Source organism: Hyaena hyaena, unplaced genomic scaffold, assembly GCF_003009895.1.
Source record: "Hyaena hyaena isolate Hyena2069 unplaced genomic scaffold, ASM300989v1 scaffold_1537, whole genome shotgun sequence".
Classification (NCBI taxonomy): Eukaryota; Metazoa; Chordata; class Mammalia; order Carnivora; family Hyaenidae; genus Hyaena; species Hyaena hyaena.
The window spans coordinates 3698-19058 of record NW_024082156.1 but is presented as its reverse complement, the minus strand read 5'-3'; the positions used below and the strand labels follow the sequence as shown (position 1 = coordinate 19058).

General features: G+C 46.8%; 1 protein-coding gene across 2 annotated transcripts in view; it reads right to left on the bottom strand.

The window, feature by feature from the left end:
• Positions 1–14702, bottom strand: part of VAMP4 (vesicle associated membrane protein 4) — a 51276-nt gene extending 36574 nt beyond the window's left edge. Inside the window, exons 1-2 of one of the 2 annotated variants that reach the window (XM_039224027.1) lie at positions 14249–14702; positions 10350–10552 (exon numbers count right to left, since the gene is read on the bottom strand). The gene's annotated coding sequence lies outside the window, so the exon portion shown is untranslated. The remainder of the gene's footprint in view (positions 1–10349; positions 10553–14248) is intronic. The other variant, XM_039224028.1, reaches the window with a different exon arrangement.
• Between the last annotated feature and the right edge of the window lie 659 nt (positions 14703–15361).

Here is a 15361-nt window from a genome sequence, read left to right as displayed (position 1 = left end):
GGGCAATGAAGGTACAATTCAATCAGAGATACTTGAACCAGCTCCCCTTCTGCCACGGATCACATATTTCGTGAAAACTTAAGAAGAATCTCCTTTTACTTCATATTCCTATATGTACGTAGGCTATATCTAAACCTCTATATGTACGAGATATATGCATTTATCATTCCTATTTTCCTTTATTAAATATTTTTGTTTTTCATTTTTATTTATTTAATATTTTTTAAAATTTATTTCTAGGAGAGAGAAAGAGACAGCGTGAGCAGGGGAGGGTCAGAGAGAGAGGGAGACACAGACTCTGAAATAGGCTCCAGGCTCTGAGCTGGCAGTCAGCACAGAGCCCGACGCGGGGCTCGAACCCACAAACCGCGAGATCACGGCCTAAGCGAAAGTCGGACGCTTAACTGACTAAGCCACCCAGGCACCCCATGTTTTTCATTTTTAATCTTTTTCTTTTAAGCAAAGAAAATTCTGCAGTACTGCTCACACTCATTTCTAAACTTAAGACACGATCCATGAAAAGCTGGGTCTTAGAATCACAGTCACACTTCATTGAGTTAAAATGGTATCACAAATCATAGTTCCCCATTTTAGATGTTATGGTCACAAGTATACATGAACAGTTACATAGAAGGAATGGAATTATATCATCAAAATACTTTCAATAGATGTATTTCAAACTTTCTTCAGAGAATGAAAAGTTAAAGTGAAATAATAAATCTTTCTCTAACAATGTTTGTTTAAAAGAATGTAGTCGGGTTTTCCCTAAGGACCAAGCAAGCCTTTCTGGTTTATTCTTTGCATAATTATAGATTCAAGGCAGTACCAAAAGCATAGGAAAAATTCTCTCAACCACGAAGAAACATTCACAACACTCCTGTTAAGTGCAAGGCACTATGTACCAAGAACCTTTGCCAATCTGGTCAAGTCTAAGGGCCTCTTATTAGAGACACATTTCTTAACGCATCAAATAAAATACACAGAATTGCAAAGCAAAGCAACTTACAAATGTTATAAAATATTTTAAAAGCAAATTTTTGATACACTAAGGTATGTGCTTTATTAACTCCTTAACCCACAAAACCTAGAGTCAGACCCAACATCTACCATGATTTTGAATTAGTAATGAGCATAAACAATATTTCAAGATATCTATATTTGTTTTTTTAATAACTTATTATTATTTTAAAATTTAAATCCAAGTTAGTTAACATATAGTATAATAATGATTTCAGGAGTAGAATTTAGTGATTCATCACTTACATATAACACCCAGTGCTCATCCCGACAAGTGCGCATCCCCCGACCCAACACTCCACCAGCAACCCTCAGTTTGTTCTCTGTATTTAAGTCTCTTGTGGTTTGTCTCCCTCTCTGTTTTATATTATTTTTGCTGTCTTCTCTTTCATTCATCTATTTTGTATCTTAAATTCCACATATGAGTGTATTTCAGGATATATAGGATTTTAATGTGATACAAAAATCTTTGTGATGCCACAAAATCACAGGTACTGCTAGTACTACCGACTTTTTTTTTTTTTTTTTTGTAGAGAAGGGTCTCCATTTATAGTTGAAGGAAATGCTAAATTTGTTATAGGTTAGTGAAAATAAAGATATAATTTTTTCCCCATCCAAGTTCACAGACCATCTGAATTCTATCCAAGGGTCCTCAAGGGTCTCCAGATTTAGAACTCCTGTTTTAAGTATTCCATCCTCTTCCATAAGGTGTGAATGACCATAGGGATACCATGAGTTCAGAGTAAAAAACAAACAACTACTTCTGTACCTTCTGTACCTGTTTGTCTCAGGCATGAAAAATCCTACTTTTTGGTAAGGTTGGTCTTACTAACTAGAATACAGGTGTTCTGCTTACTAACATGCACATAGCTTGCCTTGCCCAGGGTCCTTGTACCATCCCTGAGAATCTTGGAGTTAGACTGGACTTGAAAGGTCATCTGGGACAATAAAAACGTCTGTCCCGGAAAACTAGAGGTATTATGTGCCAGGCCCTCTGCCGATACGTTATTGCACCTGATTCTCACGGCAATCCCATGTTATTATTCCCAGCTTACACAGACTCATTTGTTCACTCACAAAAAGCATACTGGACATTTACTGTATATCTCTTACTAAAATAAGTTGTGTGTCTTAAATATAATGTCTTCAGATTTTATAGCATAGCAGAAAAGAATGGTAGAAATAAATTATATATTGTGGTGTTTTGAAAAGAACAAACAAGTAGCTTAGAATAAGATTCAAAGGGGACCTATTTCAGAAGATAGGGCTGTCGGGGAATTTTTCTGGGGTGGGGGTGGGGGTAACATTTGGGCTGAAACCAGAAATACGAGAAGGAATCAGTCATGCAAAAAAAAGCAAGGGAAAAAGTGCTCCAGGACAAAAAAAACAGCAGGAACAAAGGCTGTCAGAGAGGAAAGTTTAGCATCTACATTTATGTATATTTTAAATTTCCTGATTTTTAAAAACAATATTTTTAAGTTTGCTCTATGCCCAACATGGGGCTCAAACTCATGACCCCGAGATCATGAGTCACATGCTCTACCGACTGAGCCAGCCAGATGCTGTCCCTCTTAACCACTTTTTTAATGTTTATTTATCTTTTTTTTTTTTTAATTTTTTTTAATGTTTTATTGATTTCTAGGAGATAGAGAGAGAGACAGCATGAGCAGGGGAGGGTCAGAGAGAGAGGGAGTCACAGATTGAAACAGGCTCCAGGCTCTGAGCCGGCAGTCAGCACAGAGCCCGACGCGGGGCTCGAACCCACGAACCTCGAGATCATGACCTAAGCGAAAGTCAGACACTTAACCGACTAAGCCACCCAGGCGCCCCTAATGTTTATTTATCTTTGAAGGGGGGAGGGGAAGAGAAAGAGCGAGAGAGTGAAACTCAAGCGGGCTCTGTGCTGTCAGTGCAGAGCCTGACATGGAGTTCAATCCCATGAACCCTGAAATCATGACCTAAGCTGAAATCAAGAGGTGGACACTTAACTGGTTGACTGAGCCACCCAGGTGCCCCCCCTCTTAACCATTTTAAAATATACAGTTCAGTAGTGTTAGCAATATCCACTTTATTGTGCAACAGATCTCTAAAACTTTTCCAGGTAAAACTGAAACTCTATAGCCGTTGAACAACTCCTCATTTCCCTCTCTCTCAAAACCCTGGCAATGACAATTCTACTTTCTGTTTCTATGAATTTGACTACTTCAGATAACCCACTCAAGTGGAATCATATAGTACTTGTCTTTTTGTGACTGGCTTACTTCACTTAGCACAACATCCTCAAGGATTATCCATGTTGTAGCAAATATCAAGATTTCATTCACTTTTGGGGGCCTGGGTGGCTCAGTTGGTTGAGCGTCTGACTTCAGCTCAGGTCATGATCTCACATCTGTGAGTTCAAGCCCCGAGTCAGGCTTTGGGCTGAAAGCTCGGAGCCTGGTGCCTGCTTCAGATTCCTGTGTCTCCCTCTCTCTCTGCCCCTCCTCTGCTCATGCTCTGTCTCTCAAAAATAAATAAATGTTAAAAAAAAAAAAAAAAGATTTCATTCACTTTAAAGGATGATTAGTATTGTACTGTATGTACACAGCACATTTCCTTTATGCATTCATCCACTGGTGGATATTTGGGCTGCTTCACCTCCTAGCTATTGTGAATAGTATCACTAGAAACATGAATGTGCAAACACCTCTTCAAGACAGTGCTTTTAATTCTTTTGAATATATACCTAGAAATGGGATATCTTTATCATAAGGTAATTCTACCATTAATTTTTGAGGAACCCACATACTGCTTTCCATAGTTGCTGCCACATTTTACATTTCTACCAACAGCGCATGCAAGTTCCAAATTATCAACATCTTCCAAAACCCTATGAGGGACCCAGGTTCCCACGGCCCATTGTGGGGGTGCCTGCTACACATGCACATGAAGTGCAGTTCAGAGGTGACAGGAATCTGGAATAGGGTAAGGCTCTGAAGAGGCTGGGTCATGGGAGCAGGGTATTTGGAATCAAGGCATGTGCTCCATGGTAACAGTCCCCTGAAGGCAGAGGTCCAGATTACTCAACTGCCTTCTTAGGGAGGGGCTGGGGAGACTTGCAGGGTTATCCTTCAGTAAGAGACACCTGGAACTCAATCAAGCAGCAAGTCCAAATGGACAGATTTAAATTAGGGACAGCCAGGGGCACCTGGGTGGCTCAGTCGGTTAAGTGTCCAGCTTTGGCTCAGGTCATGATCTAGCGGTTCGTGGGTTCAAGCCCCGCATCGGGCTCTGCGCTGACAGCCAGCTCAGAGCCTGGAGGCTGTTTCAGATTCTGTGTCTCCCTCTCTCTCTGACCCTCCCCTGCTCACGCTTTCATTCAAAAATAAATAAAACATTTAAAATTTTTTTTTAAAATTAGGGACAGCCAGTCCCCATTTGGACTTGCTGCTTGACTGGGTCCTGAGGTCCTGCAATAATAAAGGCTACCAGGTACCTCTAATTCGAGTATACTCTGGCCTGCCCCCCCTACCTCCTGGCAAAGTAGTCCAAATTCTTCCAGTACTGTCTTTGGGGAACATTCCTCATAGGGTAGGTAGGGCCCACAATTAGCCATGTGACTTGAACCCCAAAGAGCCCACACCGTGACCTGACCTTTCTATACACTGTTCCAGGTACTGGCTGCCCTGACCTCTGTGCCTGCACAGTAGGAGTTCTGTTGTCACCTTTGAGCATCTGGGGCCCTCGAGGCCCAGGAACAAGGAGCAACCCTCAACCACATGCATTGCTTCAAATGTGGAGGAAGTCCACCCTCCTCCCAAAATTGCTGTAAGGCATAAACTGAAATGAGCTACAGCCAGTCCCCACATGGATTGGCTGTGAGATTGGGCCCCCAGTTTCTCTCAACAATCGAGGCTCACGGGCATATCTTATTGGACCATTCAACAGCCAGTGTGCCTGATTCAGTCCTGTCCAGGCGGTCCTGAGTCCTCCACCTCATTTGCTTAAGGTGGGAATTAGGTAGATTCCAGGTTCCATAATAGGCCCCTCTTGCGACCCAGCCTTGCCGGACACTGCTGTTCCAGGCCCTGGGCTGCCGTGACCCACAGTGCCTGTGGATGCATAGTCCTCACCCCATCAGTAGGTCTTTGTCTGCTGGTGGCCCTCTAAGGACTCAGACTGGATGGCAAATGTCTCAATAGCTCCAAGGTGGAGGAAGCCCACAACCCAAAGATTTTTATGAGGTGGTAGCTTTAAAGTGTTGACAATAAGTCTCCATTTGGACTGGCTGCCTGCTGTGTGTGTGTGTGTGTGTGTGTGTGTGTGTGTATCCATCCTCTGGTTTCTCCAGCAATCAAGGCTCCCAGGTGCATCTTATTGGGGGGTACCCTGGCCATCTATCTGTCCAGCCTTGATCTGAAGACTCTTCCAGCTCTACCTTCTTGTGAAATACAAACATTGTATAGGTTAGGTCTTGAAATTAGGCAGATAATCTTGTATCTCCAAGAGCCTGCATCCTGTGCTCAGGATGGGGGAGGCCCAGCCCCCTAAAATCACCCTGATGCAGCAGCTAGGCATGGGCCTGGAGAGGCTGGCTCACGGGAGCAGACTCTTGGGGGACAGGCCTATGCCTAGCTGCTAGCTCCTCCTGCACAGATACCCAAACTCCCCCTAAGCAGAACTGGAGTTCTGCCTTGTCAGGCTGGGCTGGGCTGTTGTCTAGTGAATATTGCAATAAGGCTTACTGGAAGGTCTGGGCATAGATAGAGCAAGGTCTTGAAGATCAAAGCATATGCTTAATCATAAGCATATGCATAAGCATATTCCTCACCTACCCAATGAGGAATATTTTCTCTGAAGCCAGGGCTCAAGGTGACTCAGCTGCCTTGCCAGGGAAAGGCTAGGCAGGCTGGCTGTGATACCCTTTAATAAAAGACACCTTGGAGCTCAGATTGCTCGAGAAGACCCAGCCTGATCAGGTAGCAAGTCAAATGAGGACTGAATGTTGCCTATTTGCAGCTGTCACCTCAGAGTGAATTTAGGGAGGCAGGCTCCCTTCATCCCAGTAGCTATGCAGTTGGTTGGGGCTTGCATCTAGCTTCCCCAGCCTGCCCAAGGCCTACTGAAGGAGTGTGTACTGCACATGCAGTGCATTTAAGGGTCGCTGGGGATCTTGACCAGGGTAAGGGTCTGAAAAGGCCAAATTACAGGATTGAGCTCATGTGGAATAAGGTACGGGCATAACTGCAAGCCTTAGCCTACACAAATCCACATATCCCTGATGAAGGTAGAGGAGGATATTGGACTGCCTTGCTGGGTGGGCTCGGCAGCTCACATATCCTCCAATAAGAGATAACTGGAAGTCTGACTGCAAAAGCCCAGGGCTGGATCAAGAAGGAAATCCATATGGCGACTGATTATTGTCGATTTGCGGCTGCTGCCTGAGTGATTTTTGGGGGTGGGCTCCCTCCACTTGGAAATAGGCAAGTGGTTGGGTGGGCCCCTAGTTTCCCAGGTCAGCCTGGGCTACCCAGAGCCTGCTGTAAGGGTGTGTACTGTGCATGCGTGTGCTAAGGAGTTCAGGGTTGCCAGGGATCTGGGATGTAGCAAGGGGGAAGAGGCTGACACAAGCGTAGACTTGTAAGGAACAAAGCGCGGGCTTAATTTTGAGTCACAGGCTACACAAGTATATATGTTGCCCCTGAAGACAGAGCTGGAGCACACTGCACTCCCCTGGTCAGTGGGGCTGGGTGTCTGGTAGGTGCGCCTCTGGTATGGGACCCCTGGGAGTCCTGCTTGCTAGAGAGGCCAAGGACCAATGAGGGAGCAAGTGCAAGTGGGGACTATGAGCGATCTGTTCAGTGTGATTATTGGGAGTTAGGAGCGGTGGACTCATTCCTTCCTGGAGGCTATGCTGCAGGTTGCGTCTGGTCCTAGACTCTTTCTGACTCTAGGGCCCTGACTGTCCAAAGCCTGCTGAATGTATGCATATGGCACATGCACATGCAAATCTATTCAGGGAAGCCAGGGATTTGGAGGAGGATGAGGGTCTGGAGACATTAGAGCACAAGAGCAAACTCTTAGGGGGCAGGGTTTATACCTAACAGCAAGTCCTACATGCCCAATGGGGTATACACCATGAAGACAGAGCTGAAGGTTATTCAAATGGCCCGCCATGGAGGGCCCAGGCACCCTGGCCAGCGTATCCTTCAGTAAGAGACACCTGGGGGGCACTGGGCACTGGAGAAACCTAGGATCCCAGTGGGCAGCTGAATGGGAACGGTCACCCATTTGCAGCTACCCCCTTAGCATGATTTGGTGGAGGATGGGCTTCCTCCCTACAGGCTATGTAGTGGTTGGGCTTGGCCAGAGATCCACAGGACCCGATGCCAGTGTAGACAGCACGTCCATGGGCAGAGCAGGTCAGGGTAGCCAGAAAGCTGGAACTGATCGAGTGTTACAGAGGCCAGGTTACAGGAGCAGGCTCTTAGGGGTACAAAACATCAGCCTAGTCACAAAGACTCCCTACACTTTGTGGAATATCCCACCCCCCATGATGGCACAGCTGGAGGTTTTTCTTTCTATTTTTTTAATGTTTATTTATTTTTGAGAAAGACAGAGTACAAGTGGGGGAGGGACAGAGAGAGAGGGAGACAGAATCTGAAGCAGGCTCCAAGCTCTGAGCTGTCAGCACAGAGCCTGATGCTGAACTCGAACTCACAAACTGTGAGATCATGACCTGAGCTGAAGTCAGAAGCTTAACTGAGTCACCCAGACACCCCACAGCTGGAATTTTTCAATTTGTCTCAGGACTGAGAAGCATGAACAGGCAGAACAGGGCATCCATCCTCCATTAAGTCTTAGTTCTTAGAGAAGACTGAGGTTCCTTCAAATAGCAAGTCCATATAGAGACTGATTTACACCCATTTCAGCAGCTACCTCAGAGTGATTTTCAGTGGGTGGGGTCCCTCCCCTTGTGGTAATGTAGATAGTTCTGGATGGGCCCTAGTCCCTTAGACCTTAAGGGCCTCCTCTGCATAAAGGCAGCTAATGGGGCATACACTATGCATATGTCAGAACAAAAGGTCAGGGTAGCCAGGAGCCTAGAATAGGGCAAGTGTCCAGAAGGCCAAGTTGCAGGAATGGACACTTGGGGCCACAAGGTACCTGCCTGACTCCAACCTAAGTTATCCAACTGTGCACACCACCACCGATGACAGAGCTAGCAGGAACCGGACCACCTTGCCAGGGCTGACTCTGATGGGCTGTCAGGGGCATCCTCCAATAGGAGACACCTGCGAAGCCCGACTGCTGCAGACGCCAGGGACCCTAGCAGACAGTCCACACAGGGACTGACAGCCACTCTTGTCAGCAACTGCCTCCAAGTAATGTTCAGTGGGTGGGTTCACTCCACACTTGAGGCAATGCAGGTGGTTGAAGATGGGCCCTAGCTCTACAGGCCTGGAGGGCTCCAGCTGCCCTAGGACAGCACACACAGTATGTACTTATCATGTACAGGTTGCTTAAATGAAGGAAGCCAGGCACCTGGGACAGAGTAAGTGTTGTGAAAGCACAGGACACATTGGGCTATTGGGGATACAGGACATCTGCCTGTTATAAACTTGAATCACAAAATAGGCTTTATACTCTTAAAGGTAATGTTGGAAGTATACGGACTTCCTTGGTAAGACAGGATGGCCTGGTTAACCTCCACAACAGATGCCCAGGAGCCTTGACTGCTGAAGTATTTTGAATGAGAGATTTCTTCACCATGAGGACATTCAGGTGGTTGAGATCAGACCAAAGCTCCATAGGCCTGGAGTAGCCATGGCAACCCAAGGCCAGCTGTCAGAACACAGCACAAGCTCAGGGTAGTGGAAAACCTAAAACAAGACAATGTCTGGTGAGCAAGGTAAAAGAAGAGGGCTTAATGGCATACTGACATTTGCTTTATCCCAAGCCATTAATTTAAAAAATGTGAATACTCCCCTTGAAGATAAATCAGGAAAATTCTAGACTCTATCTGGTGAGGGGGCTGAGTATCTTCCAAAAGGACACATCAGGGAGCACTCATTATCAAAGAAGTAGGAAACCCAATCACTCAGTCAGTCCAAACGTGAACTGAATATTCAAGGTTTTGGTTTTTTTTAATTTTTAAATGTTTATTTATTTTTGAGACAGAGAGAAACACAGCATGAGTGGGAGAGGGGCAGAGAGAGAGGGAGACACAGAATCCGAAACAGGCTCCAGGCTCTGAGCTGTCAGCACAGAGCTCGACATGGGGCTCAAACCCATGAACCATGAGATCATGACCTGAGCTGAAGTTGGACGCTTAACCAACTGAGCCACCCAGGCGCCCCTGAATATTCAAGTTTAAAGCTAATCCCTCCTAATGGCTTCAGGGTTACAGGATCCTACCACCCTGGAGGCTGAGCATGTGGTTCTTCACTAAGTAAGAAGTCCACAGATCTGTAAGGTTCCAGCCACAGTCCCTGAGATGACAAAGCACATCATGGGCCCTCTGCAGCCACCCAGCATAGGTAAAGTGCCTGGAGAGGCCAGGGGCCAGATAATTCTTTGTCATGGGTAGCCACCCTGCTTGGGCTCTACTCACTCGCTGCCCAGAGAACCCCTACACAGTGGTTACAATGATCAAACACACGTTTGCCCAGAGCTCCGCAGTGGGTTTACCCTCACCAATCTACATGAATGCTCTTTGGCTCTGTCTCTCGCTTCATCTCCAACTGAAAGATTTACAAAAACATCTCCCAACACACATCCCACATTTTCTTCCCCTTCTACTCATCGGACTACAGATATTAGATTTCATGGGAGGGTGAGGAAGTGGCAAGGGCACCGGGTCAGAAGAGAATCAGGAGACAAGCCCCACTGATCTGTTAGCAAAGGCAGAGATGGTGTGGGGTTTTTTTTTTCATTGTTGTTGTTCTTATTATTTATTTATTTATTTTTTGGTGGGGAAGAGAGTGGGGGAGAGGGGAAGGGAGACGGAGAATCTTGCATAGGGTCCTCACCTGGCACAGAGCTCAATGTTGGGCCCAATCTTACAACTATAAGATCATGACCTGAGCAGACATCAAGAGTCAGACTCTTAACCAACGGAGCCACCCAGGTGCCCCAGAAATGACACTGTTTCTAGCACAGTGCTAAGCATATGGCTAGCACTCTATATTTACTGAATCAAGGTCAACCAATGAATGAAGAATCGAATAGGTGAAAGACTGGGACGATCCTAATGCTGCTCTCTTACAGAGGAATTCTAGAGGTCCTTGCAGGCCTGACAAACTTGGATTACTCTTCTCTGAACACCCCTCCAAATTCTCAAACTGCAGTACCTTCTCTTTCCGTCAGGCTGGAGGCCATCTGTAATGTGGACCTTCATCCGGTCGCTCTGGGAGAAGCCAAACCACTGGGTAGCCACTCCAACATGGAGGGGTTGATCTCCACAGCATCAATGCAGGACCTCGGGAAATGATCGTGGACAAATAGGGGAGGCTGCCCCCACCCAGGCCGACCACCAACAATGCCAATGGGGTCTCTGCAATAAAAGAATAAAGCATCATTTTATTATCTGCTCAGGGACAGTTTTGTACCAGCCTCAGGGAGAGTAAAAGGAGGAGTCAGATCATTGCCTCTGCCTGGGAGATATAAGATGTAAAGGCCCTGCTGCTCTGTTTCATCCCAGAAACACAGGAGCCAATCTGACATCTATATCTGAACATTCAAACCTGGCCTCACAATCCTTCCTTTACTAGATCCAGAAGATGAACCAGCACATGGTTCTTTTGGGACCCTTCAAGTCCCAAAGCACTCAGCTGACATCATACCAAGAGTCCCCACCATGAGCATTATTTGACTCCCCCTAGGAATAGGGAAGGACAACAGCCAACAATCTCGCTCATGATCACAAGGCAGTGTAGATGCAATGCCCTCTGCCCAGCTTTCAAACCAAAGGCCACACCTGCCCTCTCAGACACCTCAACCAAGTGAGGGCAATACATCCAAGTTCCAGAAATCACAGGAAAACAAAAGGCCCACATCCTAGTCCTAAGTACAGAGAAACCACAGCAAACACAGGGAGATAGAAGACAAGAATCAAGAAAGAATCACCGAAAGGAGACATTAAACATAGATTGACATCTGAGGATTAAACCTAAGAGCCGACACTCTAGGGACATACATCAATTCCGGGAGAGGGTGTTTCAATAAGACATACTCAGAACTCTGGGTGAAGACAGGGACAACCTAGACAGGAACATGAACATTTTCGCTACTGTGGTCAGATCCTGCTATTAGTAATAAGGCTATGAATATACTACACACAATATGGGTTTCTCTGTTTAAGTAAAAATTCAAAAAAGAATTGCATCTGGTGCTCAAATAATGCATTACTGAAAGCCAGAAATTCTTCTAGTGCAAAGGCATTTCTGGAGTCATGATTTTTAAAAGTTCCACCGGGTTACAGGAGTAGATACATATACAAATGGTCAGCAAACTGAAATACTTACCATCTGTGTACTTCATGTATCTCACTGAATATATTTTATAGCCCAACATTTTAAATAAATGAACAAAAAAATTGAGACATCAACACATGAGGTCCTTTTGAGATTACAGTTTGAGGGGAAAGTAACTGGACACTTATGAACTTAGAAGATGGTTGGGAAGAAGAAAGATAAGAACGTGTGTGCATTTTTGGTCTGTAATCGTTGTTCTCAGACCACAAGACAGTTGACACTGATGACTTCTGTAATCTTACAAGCCCCTACTGTGGAAGGAGTGGCATACAAGAAATTATCATCTTTTTCTCTAACTGAGGAATCCCGAAACCAGGGTTCTGGTCATCAAAAACTTCAAAGATTTGCCATTCTATTAAAGAAGCTTTCTGGGGCCTTTCCATATCACAAAACGTTTAATTCACTTTTTCTGAAAACCAAGTGAACACATGAAGATCTCCCAAACCATTAGTGAAATTCAATTCATTCTCCCTAAAAAAATATGAGTTTCTCAACAGGAATCCTTAAAAGGACTTTCCTTAAAAGCTAGAGGTAATGTGCAGGAGGCGGCTATACCTATAAAGAAGGAATCTGAACAGGGAAAAAAATAACAAACCCCAAGGGAAAGCAACCATTTCAAGTGTGAAGAGATTTCCGCCCAATTATTCTCATCTTTTTTTCCATTTTTTCTAAACAGGAGAAAAAAAGAGGAAAAAAATACATATTCCCCATAGGCTTTTCCATTTTTCCTTCCCAATCTTCACATCTATGTCTACTTTTTAAAAAGATTTTAAGTAATCTCTACACCCAAAGTAGGTCTTGAACCCACAACCCCAGTATTAAGAGCCACACATTCCACTGACTGAGCCAGCCAGGCATCCCACACACTTTTCCTTTTTAAAGACTTTCAAGAGTATTTACTAATCACTAGAGACTCCTTGCTTGGCAGGGACACAGGCCCTGGAAAGGTCACAAATGAACCACCCCCACAGAATCTGCATCTCTCTAATGGACATGATCCCCAAAATCTGCCAGGAAGAATCAAACACACATTCATCTCTAAACGCAAGTCAGCCTAGTGGGCAGAACCACAGGCTAAAACCTAGGAGTCTAGGTGCATCTTTTCAGATCTGTTACTACTGCAAAGAACCTCTGAGTACTTTGGCTTTCCTATCTCTCAGGAAGGATAAATTCCTTATCCTTACTATAAAGTGCCTACAAAAAAGTCACCTGTCAACTACCATGCTGAGCAGGATGGAACAAAATGACAGCGTCCAAGGACAATACCACATCACTCTTATGGCAAAAACCTTCAGTTTCCTTACCAGTAAAATACCAGACCAGCAATGATAACATCCTGAAAACTAACATGAGCTGTTTGGCATTTACCATTCTACACCCAATGATTCTAAGAAACAAAACGGTCAAGGAATGGTCAAGGAAAGCCTGCACAAAAGAGTAGAAAGAGAAACACACTCTGAACAATCCACGGTATAAAAAGCTGGAGCCTGGAGGGTGGACAGCATTTCCTCCATGCCATCTCTGAGCCTCAAGGCCCCACAAACACAAATGCCACCCTAGGTCTCAATAAGGATAACCGCTCACCTTTCTCTCACTGCCCAGGGCAAGAGAACAAAAGTTCTGCCCACTTAGCCCGTAGCTGCTGACACGCCCTACAGGAATAAACCAGGGGCACAGACAAGGATCCCAGCTCCTTTCAAGACATGCTCTGCCTTCTTGGCTTTTCTCATCCATGAATGCTGCTGCCAAAACTGTTACCTGCCACTGGGTGGGGCATCCTGGCAGGGAGCCAGCTCAGGGACTCTGGCTAACATCTCAGCCTTCTTACTGCTGGCCTCGGTGAAAGCCCACTGTGATCAGCCTCCTGAAGCCTGCACTGATCCATGAAAACTCTCTCCCAATGTCAGCAGGTCTGGAAATCTTTGGTGAGAAGTGCATAAGTCTGGGACTTGACGGGCCTGAGTTTAAACTCCCATGTGACCACTTACTACACGCATGACCTCGGGCGAGAAACTGGATCTCAAAGCCTCCGTTTCCGCGTCCTACACTGAATGAACCTGACAGAGTTTATTATTTGACTTCAACTACTTAACGGACGGACGGACGGACGGACGGACACACACACACACACACACACACACACACACCCAGCACCTCTGGCACGTAAAGCACCCTCCGCAAACGTTAGTTTCTCCCTTCTCTTTTCCTTATCTCCAGCACAATTCCATCTCCATTAAACCCGTTATTGCATTTACCACTTTTCACTTCTGGAACATACCCAGGGTTTACGCCTTACGGCTCTTGTTGCTTAAGAGCTGAGCACAGTGCCTGAAATTCTGTGTGCCCACGTGAACGATTTGGCTAACAGATTCGTATGTCAGTAAAGCCAAGGCACTGTCTGCTCTACAGGGACGGACGGTGACAGAAAAGCACAGGGTCTCCCCAGGAGGCCATACCTAGGCTGCACTACTAACGAAGTCACTCTCCCCGTGACGTTGGTAGTTCGGCAGTGAGCTAGGCGCAGGGTGTCTGCTATCTGAAAACCTTTACAAGAACATTTTTAATTTGCCCAACTTCAGCCGGAATGCTGCGGAGAAGCCTGGAAACACGGGCCCACTTGGGGGCCGCACGCCTGTCACTATCCACAAGGCGCAGGAGGAAAGTTACCGCCTCCCACGTTCCCGAGCACGCACTCAGAACGGCCAGGCCGCGCCTACCTTCTCCCTGGGTTTGATGTATTTGTGCAGTACTCCGCACAGCTCCAGGTAGGTTCCGTACCACTCGAAAGCCTTCCTTCCTCGCTGCTGGAAGAACTTCTCCCAATAGTCCACGGAGCCAAACTCCTTGGAGCTCTTCGGTAAGAGGTTCATAGTCTCACCGTCCGCCTGGCTCTGCTCTCCTAGTCCCGCTGAGGTACCATCGGATGCGCTTCCACGCACGCTGGTGCCCGCACCCTCGGTGGAATTCTTTCCCCGACTAACGACCACACTGATTTTTTTGCCCCGCTCAAAACCCAAGGAGATGGCGCTTACACGCCAGCCCCACGCACGACACACTGAAGCAAACACACGGTCACCCGTCCCGCCGGCTGCCCGTGCCAGCCCACGTGCGGAGCCCCTCACACTTGCCACAGATGGGCTTCAGAGCCGGCAAGCACATCCGGGTGCGAGGCGTCGCGATTGGTCGGCCGCCCGACCCTCCCGGCATCTCGATGGGCAGCGCTTTTCGCTCCTGGCATCTCATTGGTTGCGCGTTGCACGCAGCACGCCTGCGGCAGCGTCGCAAGCGCCGAGCGTTTAACTACGCGCCGCAGCAGGGGGCGGGGCCGCGGGCCTGAGGCCGGACGGAAGCGGCGTGGGCGTGTGTGAGCACCGCGCGGGGGCGGCCTTCCCGGGTGCCGGCGTTTCGGCCGCCTCTGAGAGCGCGCGGGCGTCCGGGCTGTGTGTTTGCCTTCTCTCCTAGCCGGCCCTGCGGCCGCTTCTCAACTTGAAAGGCGGAGCCGAAGGACCCGGGGCGAGAGGAGGAGGCCTCGGAGAAGAAAACCCAGGAGATTAGCGAAAGTGAGGGAAGGAAAGAGTAGAGCCGGAACTCAGCAAAAGAAAGGAGTCCCAGCCGTGTTACCTACTGCATGTCCCGCCCTACACTCTCTTAGTTTGACCACTTTCCTTGTATGATTGAGGTTTAAATTGGAGAAAGTTGGCACTCGGCGGTACTTTTTCTGCATCAAAATGCAGGATTCCACTACTAATGTAATGACGGGAAAATTCAGAAGCGTAACAACGACGGAATCAGAGGTGCTCGCTCACCGTCTACTGCCTACTGCTACCCCC